Here is a 12,327-nt window from a genome sequence, read left to right as displayed (position 1 = left end):
GTGATTTTAAAAGAAAACAGAGAGAGGGACATTCAAAGCTGGTTGTAAAAAAGCATTAAGATAATGGTCAAAGACAGAAATACTTTTCCTAGACAATTAAGTTTATCACAGTTACTTGCTATAGAGAGCTGAACCGAATTTTCACTTGGTACAAAGTATGACCAAGAAGATCACATTTTCCTGGCTCCCTAAATTGTTTGTAACCACAGGTGCAATGTCTTGGATGCCTCCTACAGATTTCAGAGATAAGCCTATTATATAATCAACAGAAAGGAAGTAGAAAGAGCATCAGATTTGGTGGAAGGAGAAGGAAATATGATTCTCTACCCACCATCAATAATAACTGTTTGACCAAGAGAAAAACACTTTGCACTTCTGCGTTTCATTTCTTCACCTATAAAACTGGAGACATAATACCTGCCGACTACATCTCAGGGTTACTATGAAGTTCAGTGAGATTATACCTGCAAAGTAGGCAAACTTTAGTGTGCCTAAGAAATTCCTGGAACTAACTGCCCCAGAAATTCAGATTCAGCAGTTCTGGACATGCACACATAAATCTTTATTTTTAATTAACCACTTCAGGTCATTCCAATGTAGGGGATCCCCCAAAGATGAGGCTCACCCTTTGGAAAAAAAATTCCATCACTTTCTTCTGAAACTTTAGTGTTTGTAAGCATTACCCTAGAGGCTTATTTAAAATACAAATTTTTAAACCTCATCCTTAGAAATTCAGATTCAATAAAGTTGGGGCAGGACACAGAATCCTCATTTTTATCAAACACTACAGGTGACTGAGATGTAAATGGCTCATGACCCATCCTTTTACAAACCGTGAACTAGATTCTTCCCCCTACAACGTTTCTCAAATCGTTCCCCACCTCTCTAGTGTCATCCATGACTAACATCAGGCCTTCATCACTTCTCACTTGAACTAACCCACATGACTTGTAATTGGTCCCTCTACTTTAAGTCTTGTCCCTTACAAATGCATGGTCTACAGCGGGGTCTAAAGTGCACATTTCTGTCACTCTCTTATCTAAAACCCTTCCAAGGGACTTCCGCTTCTGGCCAAGACAGGGTAACAGAGACGAGATTTACGTTCCTATCCGAAACAACTAAAAATCTGGGCAAAATGTATAAAAATGTTTTTCAGACACTGGAAACCAGACAATATAGGAGAGTGATCGATGAAAGAGAAGAAACAAATAAAGCAAAGCCCCGGCTTCCTGCTTGGAGAGTTTCCAATCTTCAGAGTGAGGAGGGTGATCCCAGGCAAAGCAGTCTCCCTGATTTAAGAAAATGAAGCACAGAGTGTGGGGAGACCCAAGTAGCTAAGGTTCCCAGAACACTTGTACCAGAGAGGAGGCAGCTTCAGAGAGAGCAAGTAAGACCTCAGGAGATCTGCAGAGGTCCTCCTCAAGTCTTGAGCTGAGCACTGATCAGTATATGCAGTGTATCCAAGGACTGGAAAATCACCCATAGCCAGGGGTATGCTAGAAAATGTGTAACAACTAAGGGCAGTTGGTGGTTTATAGTTCCTGGTTTGCAGGGTTACCAATGACTCTGGTGTGAATACTCCTACCCATGGCCAATTCAAGCTATCAAGGAATATCACTGAGTGAAAGATGGGAAGAGATACATGGTAGCACATTAAACATTACAGAATATTTCTAAAATAGTGATATAATAAATTACCACCAAAGCATCAAAATACTAATAAGTAATAATATAATTTGGAAGTAATGAGTTTTGAGTATTTATCACCTTTATTCTTAATATAATTGATTTAACTGTAAGTATATATAATTTAATTCTATTAAGAATTAAGCCAGCTCACAAACTTCCCGATATTTTGAAAACTGGCCCTCACAAGCTCTAGTATACCACTGCCCGTGGCTCACACAGGGCCAGGAATAGTTTGTATACCTACCAGCCAGAGTAGAAAACCTCATAATTCATAAGACATCAAGTACAGTGCCCAGGAGGGCATCGCCTCAGTACTGGGACAAAATGAGCTCTAGACTAAAGACTACTCTAGTCCCACCTAACAAAGATTAAAAGCAAGCCCCAAAAGAATAAATCCATTTGCAAGGAACTTAACTATATCCCAGAACAAAGCTCAAAAATATTTATAGGAATACAAAAACGTCCAGCACCAAACAACGTAAAATTGACAATGCCTGGCATCCAATAAAAAATTACCAGACATGCTAAGAAACAGGAAGATACTACATATAATGAGAAAATCAATCAATAAAAAAGGACACATACATGAAAGATTTACTAGGCAGGAACATTAAATCATTTATTATTACTGTAGTTAATACATTCAGAAAGATAAATGGAAAGATTAAACATGTTAGGTACAGATATGAAAGATATTTTTAAAAACTGATTCTTCTAGTAATGAAAAATGCTGGTTGGGATAAACAGCAGATTAGATACTGCAAAGAAAATGTCAACGAACATGAAAGCATAGCAACAGAAACTACAAAATAAAACACAGAGACAAACAAGACTGAATAAAAAAAGCATAAATGAGCTGTGAGACGTCAAGCGGCCTAATAGATGGGTAACTGGAGTGCACAAAAGAAGCAGAAAAAAATGTCTGAAAAAGTAATGGCCCCAAATTTTTCAAATTTGATGGAAATTATAAACACACAGATCACAGAGACTAAATCCCAAGCACAAGAAACATGAAGAAAACCACAGCACATCATAAGCAAATTGCTTTAAACAAGTTTAAAAAAAAAAAAAAGAATATCTTAAAAGCAGACAGAGAAGTATGACACATTATATACACGGGAAGAATAAGATTGAAAGCAAACTATTCACTGGAAACAACACAAGACACAAGACAGTGAAGTTTATCTTCATACTGAAAGAAACTATCAACTGATAATTCGATAGTTTTTGAAAGATATGTTCTCAAAGGTGAAATAAAGATGATTTCAAATGGTTAATGTTGGAAGATGCCATCACCAACAGAAATAAACTATAGGAAATGTTAGGAGACTTCACTGGCGGTCCAGTGGTTAAGACTCTGTGCTTCCACTGCAGGGGATGTGGATTCGATTCCTGGTTAGGGAACTAAGATCCTGCATGCTGCGTGGCGCAGCCCCCACTCCCACAAAAAAAAATGTTAAAAGAAGTTCTTCAGGCAGAAGAAAAAAGATACTGGTTGGAACTCTGGATCTAACCAAATGAATGAAAAGCACCAGAAATGGAAAATGAGGGTAAATCTAAAAGAGTTTTCCCCTTAGTTGTTATATCTCTTTAAAAGATAACTGGGACTTCCCAGGTGGCGCAGTGGTTAAGAATCCCCTGCCAATGCAGGGGACACGGGTTCGAGCCCTGGGCCGGGAAGATCCCACATGCCTCGGAGCAACTAAGCCCGTGCACCACAACTACTGAAGCCCGCGTGCCTAGAGCCTGTGCTCCGCAACAAGAGAAGCCACCGCAACTAGAGAAAGCCCACACGCAGCAACAAAGACTCAATGCAGCCAAAAATGAATAAATAAATAAATATATTTTTTTAAAAGAAAGATAATTGACTATTTAAAACAAAATAATACCAATATACTGTGAAGTTTATAACATGCACAGAAGTAAAAGGTAATAATAGCACAACAACCAGGAAGGTAATAATAGCACAACAACCAGGAAGGTAATAATAGCACAACAACAACCTTACAACAATACAATGCTGTAAGGTTCTTATACTACATGTGAAGTGGTATAATATAATTTCAAGATACTCTGTGATAAGTTAAAGATGTAGACTATGAACCCTAAAAGCAATCACTTGCAAAAAAAAAGATGATAGTTAATAAGCCAACAAAAGAAATAAAACATAAAAAAGAAAAAATACTAAATCCAAAAGAAGGCAGAATAGAGGGAAAAGAGAACAAAGACAATATAGGAAAAAATTTTAAACAATAGCAAGGTAGTAGGTTTAAACTTAACTACAGCTAATGTAAATGGTCTAAAATCAGTTTTAAAATAGTTATTTGGAAAAAGTTGCTTGGAAAGAATAACAATCAATAAATTTTTAAAGATTCAAGTAATATAAATTAACCATGATGGAATTAAATTAGAAATCAATACTAAAAGTATATCTCAAAATCCCAAAATATCTCAAAATAAATAGCATGTTTCTAAATACCCCATGAGTCAAAGAAGAAAGAGAAATGAAGGGAGAAATTAGAAAATAGTGTAACTAAATGAAAATAAAAACACAACATATTAGCATCTGTGGGATGCAACAAAAGCAGCACTTAAAGGAAAATTTATAGCAGAAAGCATTAGAAAAGAAATAAGAACTCAACATAACATCGACTTCCACCTTAAGAAACTAGAGAAAAAAGAATAATATAACCTATATAAAAAAGAAAGGGAATAATAAAGAACAGAAATCAATGAAAACTGAAAACAGAAAAACAAAAATCGGGCTTCCCTGGTGGCGCAGTGGTTGAGAATCTGCCTGCCAATGCAGGGAACACGGGTTCGAGCCCTGGTCTGGGAAGATCCCACATACCGCAGAGCAACTAGGCCCGTGTGCCACAACTACTGAGCCTGCGCATCTGGAGCCTGTGCTCCGCAACAAGAGAGGCCGCGATAGTGAGAGGCCCGCGCACCGCGATGAAGAGTGGCCCCCGCTTGCCGCAACTAGAGGAAGCCCTCGCACAGAAACTAAGACCCAACACAGCCAAAAATAAAAATAAATTAAAAAAAAAAAAGTTGTAGAACCATTAAAATACCTTATTAAAAAAAAGAAAAACAAAAATCAATAAAACTGATAAATCTCTTGCCAGACTGATCAGGAAAAAAATATATAAATTATTAATATTAAGAAACAAAGAGGGACTTCCCTGGTGGTCCAGTGGTTAAGAATCTGCCTTCCAATGCAGGGGACGTGGGTTCAACCCTTGGTCGGGGAACTAAGATCCCACATGCCGCGGGTCAACTGAGCCCGCGAGCCTCAACTAGAGAGCCTGTGTGCCGCAACTACAGAGCTGGCGCGTTCTGGAGCCTGCGTGCCACAACTAGAGGGAAGCCCACATGCCACAACAAAAGATCCCACATGCCGCAACTAAGACCCGACACAACCAAATAAATAGATAAATAAAAAAAAAAAAAAGAAGTGGTATAACTGTAGATTCTGTATTTAAAAGATAATTATTCCAACAAGGGAACCAAGATAAATCAATGGAGGAAAAATAATCTTCCCCAAAAATGGTGCTAACAAAAATGGAATATCCACATGCAAAAGAAAGCTGGACACCTATTTTTGCATTACATTAAAAAATTAACTAAAAATGAATCAAAGACCAATGTGTAGGAGCTAAAATTATAATATTCTTAGAAGAAAAATAAATATAAATCCTTGTTACCCTGGATTAGACAATGGTTTCTTACACATGACCCTAAAAGCACAAGCAACCAAGGACAAATACTACATGATTCCACTTATATGAGGTAACTAAAGTAGTCAAATTCATAGAGATAGAAAACACACTGGTGGTTTCCAGAGACTAGGGAAAGAGGGTAATGGAAAGTTATTGTTTAATGGATAGAGTTACAGTTTTACAAAATCAAATTAGTTCTAGAGGTGGATGATAGTGATGACTGCCCAACAACGTGAATGTACTTAATGCCATTAAAACTGTACACTTTAGGGACTTCCCTGGTGGCGCGGTGGTTAAGAATCTGCCTGCCAATGCAGGGGACACGGGTTCGAGCCCTGGTCCAGGAAGATCCCACTATGCCATGGAGCAACTAAGCCCGTGCGCCACAACTACTGAAGCCTACACGCCTAGAGCCTGTGCTATGCTAAGGGAAGCCACTGCAATGAGAAGCCAGTGCACCGCAAGGAAGAGTAGCCCCCGCTGGCCGCAACTACAGAAAGCCCACGCACAGCAACGAAGACCCAATGCAGCCCAAAAAATTAATTAATTAATTAATTTAAAAACAAATTTAGGCATAAAGAAGCTATGTGTTCTCAGGGAATCCTGTGCATAGCTCTTATCATACCACTGAGCACATGTGGTATTTTCTGATCTCTTTTTTAAAGCAAGAACTCTTAAATTATATGCTAAAGAAACAGAAGAAAGTAAAGCTGCTCTAGTTAAAAACAAGGGTAAAGTCATTGCGTGACAGTAAGCTTGCCCACCCTCCCTCAAACTATTCACCTAGGAGTATGAAAATTACTACTTACTATACTCTTCTATTCACTTGTATTTCATTCACCAAAACTAGTTTATAGCAAGGCCTCCCATATCATTTCCCTGATGCTTAGAAAACATTAATTAAACATTATTACTGAGACATTATTCAAACTAAAAGTAAATATGGAGGATAAATCAGTAAGGGGAAAAATGTTTAAGAAAAGGGAAACAGTATCAATGGAGGTACTGAAACAGAAAAAGCCTTGGCATATCAGAGGAACTGAAATGAGGCCAGTGAGGCTGGACCTTAAGTGGGCAAGGGAGGAAGCATCATGAAATACGCTTTAAAGCAGACAGGTGCCAGACCATGAAGGGCTTTGTAGGCTATGATAGGAATTTGATCTTTGGGGTTTTTTTCATTTACTTTTTAATTTTGTTATGTATTTTTAATCTGAAGAATTTACTCCATAGAAGAGTTTTAAAGAAGAGAATGACGCAATCTAATACACAGTTTTAAAAGATCATTCTGGCTGCTGTGTGAATGTGAACTCAAGAGCATAATGGGAAGGGAACAAGAGTACCCTAATAAATTTGAACAAAGGGAATAAAAGAATAAACGTTTAAGCAGGAAAGTGACTACATCCAATATTGTCACTTGTTTTCATTCATTCAACAAATACTAACTGGGACCAACTGTGGTCCCGGCACTGTTCTGGACACTGGGAAGAGGAAAGTTTCTGCTTTCACAGAGCTTACATTTTGTATAAACAATTCAACAGATAAATTATGTCAGATAAATACTACAAAAAATAAAGCAAGATAAGACAATGAAAATGATGGGAGTGGTCAGGGGGGAATTCTCCAATGACCTAACATTTGTTTAATTAATTTTTTTATTGGAGTATAGTTGATTTACAATGTTGTGTTAGTTTCTGATGTACAGCAAAGTGAATCAGTTATAATATACATACATATACCCTTTTTTAGATTCTATTCCCATATTGGTCATCACAGAGTATTGAGTAGAGTTCCCTGTCCTATACAGTAGGTTCTTATTAGTTATCTATTTTATATATAGTAGTGTGTATATGTCAATACCAATCTCCCAATTTATCCCTCCCCCACCTTTCCCCCTTGGTAACCATAAGTTTGTTTTCTACATCTGAGACTCTATTTCTGTTTTGTAAACAGGTTCATTTGTACCATTTTTTTAGATTCCACATATAAGCGTTATCATATGACATTTGTCATTCTCTGTCTGACTTACTTCACTCAGTATGACAATCTCTAAGAATGACCTAACATTTGAATAGCGATCATGTAGGACCTGGTAGGCAATGGTAAGGACTTTGGATTTTATTCAGAGTGAGATGAAATCCACTGGAGAATTTTAATCAAGGGAGTACCATGATCTGACATTTATTTAAAAGGATCATTCCAACAGCTCTGTGCAGAACAGACTGTAGACAGCAAGAGCAGAAACATGAAGGACAGTTCCAGAGGATGTTACTGCTATGGGAGAAATACCAGTGCATTATCAGAGGAAGTGGCAAGACAGTAGCCACTTCAACCTAGATTTTGAAAGCAGGCCAAACCGAATTCACTATCATTAATACTCTGGATGTGAGCTTTAAAAGAAAGTCAAAGATTCTAAGAATTACTCCTCCTCTGCTCAGGAGTACTCTGCAAGGTTCTGTCCTACTCCTTCTTTTGTTACTGCCTTCTTTCATCCTTGCACAATAACTTCAATGCTGTGGGCTCCTCAATCTATACATCAGCTTCTACATTTCCCTTCAGAGCTTCAGTTCTATATCCAACTGCCTGCTGGACTCCATAAAAACCTCAAATTCTACTTGTTCAGAAGTGAATTCACCTCTTCCCTTCAGCCCCAATACCAATACCTGGTTCCTCCATCAGAATTACTTACCTAAATGAATGATACTACAAAATACCCTACTGCCAAAACTAAAATCCTAGGAGTAACCTTTTTAATTCCCTCTTCCTCTATCATCCAACCCACCCACCCATACCCATATCCAATCATTCATCATATTTTTTTTGTACATTATGCGCACTTTAATGATGTCACAGCACAAGGGTAAGGAAGATCATTTTAATCTGCTTTCTCTGACTTATGGTATATTAGTGAATGCTCTAATGTTAGTTAGGAAAAATTAAGGGAGTCAAATCTTCAGCAAACAAAACAATAAAGTTATAGGAGAAGGATTAATGTTTGGGAAATGGTGTTATTACGACCTACAAATACACAAGTTATCTTTTATAAACACCTATATCTAACTCCACAAAGAACATATATTCAAGTTGTTGATAAAAATTCACATTTTCCCAATGATTTACAACCTCAACTGCACAGATGAATTATCAGTAGAAAAAATCTTTTGATCCCAAATACATAAACCTTTTCATAAAAACTCTTAAAAATGCTTTTTAAACAAATACATACCACCAAGTGAGAGAGTTCATTTGAATGCTGCCCATTTTACAGTGATGGAATGAAATGTGAAAGGCCATCATAATGCCTAAGGATAATTTAAAGGGCTCTCTTAGTATTCCAAGTTCAAAAACTGGACTGCATCAGAAAAAAAATTAAAAGAACAAAGAAGAAAACCTCAATAGAGTTCTCCAAATTTCCCTTGAAAACAATATCTATTTCAATTTTCCCAGACACAGCATCAAAAGACCAACCAGAAATATTTAAAGCTAGGTACTTTTTCATTTTGGGGTCTTCTGACCTTCTTCCCTTGGCTAGAAAGTCAATTACAATTTTGCACTTCAACTTGAAGTAAGCTCCTTACAAACAGAGGATAAAATCAGAGTATTTTTCCCTTACCAGAGGCAAAGTCTAAAGTCACTTTGTAATAGCTAAGTCAGCCAAACTCAAGGAGTCTAGTGGCTTATAAACAAACTATTAACTGTTCTTAACTACATATCAACAAAGCATGTTTATTTCTGTAGTAGAAGTTCTAGTCTACCAAGCAAATTAAAGAAACCTAGGAAGACTGGAATAAAAGATATTTGAAAACACTGGAAAACTCAAAATCAGTCTTTGAAAAAATCTGTAAACATGAATCAAAGGTGATTCATCTATACGGTGTAAAGGTACCTACAGCATATATTTGAAAGGAATCTTAATATACTGGGTGTTGGGGTGGGAGGAGAGTTTTAGGTTCCAATCCAAACTAAACTACTTACTAGTTATGTGACCTTGAGCAATTAACTGACACTCATTCCTCACCTGTGAAATGGGGAAAAAGCATTCCTACCACACAGAATTATCCTGAGAATTAAATGAAATAATTTATATAAAGTACTTCCAGTACATATTACATAATCAATAGATACACATAATAATGATTGTTAACATGTATTATGTCCAATGCTAGGCACTATACTTTATATTCATCATCTCATTTAAAACTCTCAAAAACCTGGGGGGAGGGGGGTCCTATTATTATTCCCATTTTACACATGAGAAAACTAAGGCTTGAAAAGTTAAATATTTTCTTCAACATTACACAGATAATTAAGTGGCAGAAAAGAGTCTTAACCACTTTGATACTGTGCTTTACAATAACAACTTTCTCATTATACCTTCACAACAATCTCAAAAGTATACAGGATAGGCATGATATTCATTTCCTGTAGCATATGGCAACAAACTCAAGAAATGCCTATGATCACACAACTAATAAAGCCAGAATTTGAGCCTAGGTCTTATTGCTCAAACCAGAGTTCAATCTATGAGACTATGTGGCTCTCTACATTATGGTAATAATTCTATAAACACTGTGAATGAAGAACTCCTTCCAGAAGAAAACAAGAGAGGTTATATTTAATAAACAGATGATACATGACCTATGTTAATACTTCCTCCCAATGGCTGTCAACAGTCAAATTTACCAGAAGTTAAAATATAGATTTACTGGGCTTCCTTCCCTGGTGGCGCAGTGGTTGAGAATCTGCCTGCCAATGCAGGGGACACGGGTTCGAGCCCTGGTCTGGGAAGATCCCACGTGCCGCGGAGCAACTGGGCCTGTGAGCCACAATTACTGAGCCTGCGTGTCTGGAGCCTGTGCTCCGCAACAAGAGAGGCCGCGATAGTGAGAGGCCCGCGCACCGCGATGAAGAGTGGCCCCCACTTGCCGCAACTAGAGAGAGCCCTCGCACAGAAACGAAGACCCAACACAGCCATAAATAAATAAATAAAATTAAAAATATATATATATAGATTTACTTAAGAATATCAATAACAACATTACCCTACTTACATGAAGTCTGTGAGAATATCCCAGTGCTAATCAAACGCAGAAGATATTTTGACAGGTCCATTACTGTTTTCTGCATATGCTTCTTGTTTAATGAATGACATCATTTAACAGAGAACTAGAAGAGAGTTTTATACTTCTTTGTAAGTCATTCAGTCTCTCCTGCAAACTCATTCCCTCTCTCTGTTCATGAAGAGGGAAAAGATTTCCATCTTTGGAAAGGTGTGAAGACTGAAGACAAGACAGCGCCTAAGGCTTGATACGAAAAGTGCCCTTCATTGTATTTATCTCCTATTTGTCTCCTAGAATAGAAAACTTAAGAGAAGCAAGCCAATTAAATAGTTAATATTGACACAACATGATCAAACAAATGATCTGTAAGATCAAAATTAAAATTGCTTCTTCTATAATTACCTATAGTTTGACTGGATTTTAGTCATGACAGTATTTTTAAATATTTAAAAGAAACAGCTACTTATTTTTTAACCAAAAGGGGTATGAGCAAATATGGTCATCTGATTCATGACAAAGGTAAAACTATAGTACAGTGGGGAAAGAAAGGTTTTCTTTAATAGATTACAGAGGGTCAACTAGATATCCATATGGAATAAAATGTGATTTGACTACTACCTCACGCCATACACAAAAATCAATTCAGACAGACTACAGATCTAAATGGGAAAGGTAAAAAACTTTTTAGAAAAATTTAAAAACTTCTTAGCACGAGAACAGCTTCATCATCTTGGAATAGGCAAAGATTTTCTTGAACAGGTCACAGAAAGCAGCATTTGAAAAAATGGACTGGGAATTTCCTGATGGTCCAGTGGTTAGGACTGCTTCCATTGCAGGGGGCACTGGGTCGATCCCTGGTTGGGGAACTAAGATCCCCATCGTGTTGCGGCCAAAAAAAAAACAAAAAAAGAAAAGAAAGAAAAAAGAAAAAAAATGGATCAACTGGATTATGTTACAATTTTAGAACTTCTGTTCAGCAAAAGATACCATTAAGAGAATGAAAAGGCAATCCAGAGTGGGAAGAGATATTTGCAATGTATATTTCAATCAAAAAAGGACTCATGTTCCAATATATTTTAAAAATTCCTATAAACCAATAAGAACAAGATACACACCTAATATTTTTCAAACAGGCAAAGATTTGACCACACAAAAAATGAAAGCCAATTAGCCAATAAACATGAAATGATGCTCTACTTCATTATTCATCAAGGAAACAAAAATCAAAACCATCTGACTATGATTTTTTAAAAAGGCAAAACAAAAATTGACAAGAGGGAATTCCCTGGCGGTTCAGTGGTTCAGACTCTGGCGCTTTCATTGCCAAGGGCCCGGGTTCAATACCTGGTCGGGAAACTAAGATCCCACAAGCCAACACCACGGCAAAAAAAAAAAAAAAAAAAAAATTGACCAAGAATGTGGAGCAACCAGAACTCTGATACGCTACTGGCAAGAGTGTAAACTGATATAACCACTCTGGAAAACTGTCAATATCTACAGTTCAATAAATATACACCATCTGACCCAATCATTTCAATCCTAGGTATACAGCCAATAGAAATGCATACATATGGGGGAAAAAAGGGAAATGCATGCATATGTTCATCTAAAGACATGTATAAGAACGTTCATAGCAGCACTATTTGTAACTACCTAAATGCCCATCAACAATAGATATATAACTTGTTGATTATTCACACAATGAAATAGTATACAACAATGAAAATAAGCTAAAAGTTCATGCAACAATAAAAAGCTCATAAGCATAATGTTTAGCCAAATAAGACAGACACAAAGGAGTACATACTGTATGTTTCCATTTATATAAAGTTCAAGAACAGGTAAAACTAATGTGTGTT

At 36.9% G+C, this 12,327-nt stretch overlaps 1 protein-coding gene across 11 annotated transcripts in view; it reads right to left on the bottom strand.

Moving 5' to 3' along the window:
• Positions 1 to 12,327, bottom strand: part of ZZZ3 (zinc finger ZZ-type containing 3) — a 109,510-nt gene that overhangs the window by 73,044 nt on the left and 24,139 nt on the right. For 2 of the 11 annotated variants that reach the window (XM_082354928.1, XM_082354933.1), the window contains exon 2: positions 10,460 to 10,771. The exons of the other annotated variants lie outside the window; for them this stretch is intronic. The gene's annotated coding sequence lies outside the window, so the exon portion shown is untranslated. The remainder of the gene's footprint in view (positions 1 to 10,459; positions 10,772 to 12,327) is intronic. 11 annotated transcript variants of the gene reach the window in all.

Source organism: Balaenoptera borealis (genome assembly GCF_965194805.1).
Source record: "Balaenoptera borealis genome assembly, chromosome: 1".
NCBI classification, from domain to species: domain Eukaryota; kingdom Metazoa; phylum Chordata; class Mammalia; order Artiodactyla; family Balaenopteridae; genus Balaenoptera; species Balaenoptera borealis.
The sequence above is the reverse complement of the archived record's forward strand: the minus strand, read 5'-3'. Positions and strand labels throughout refer to the sequence as shown.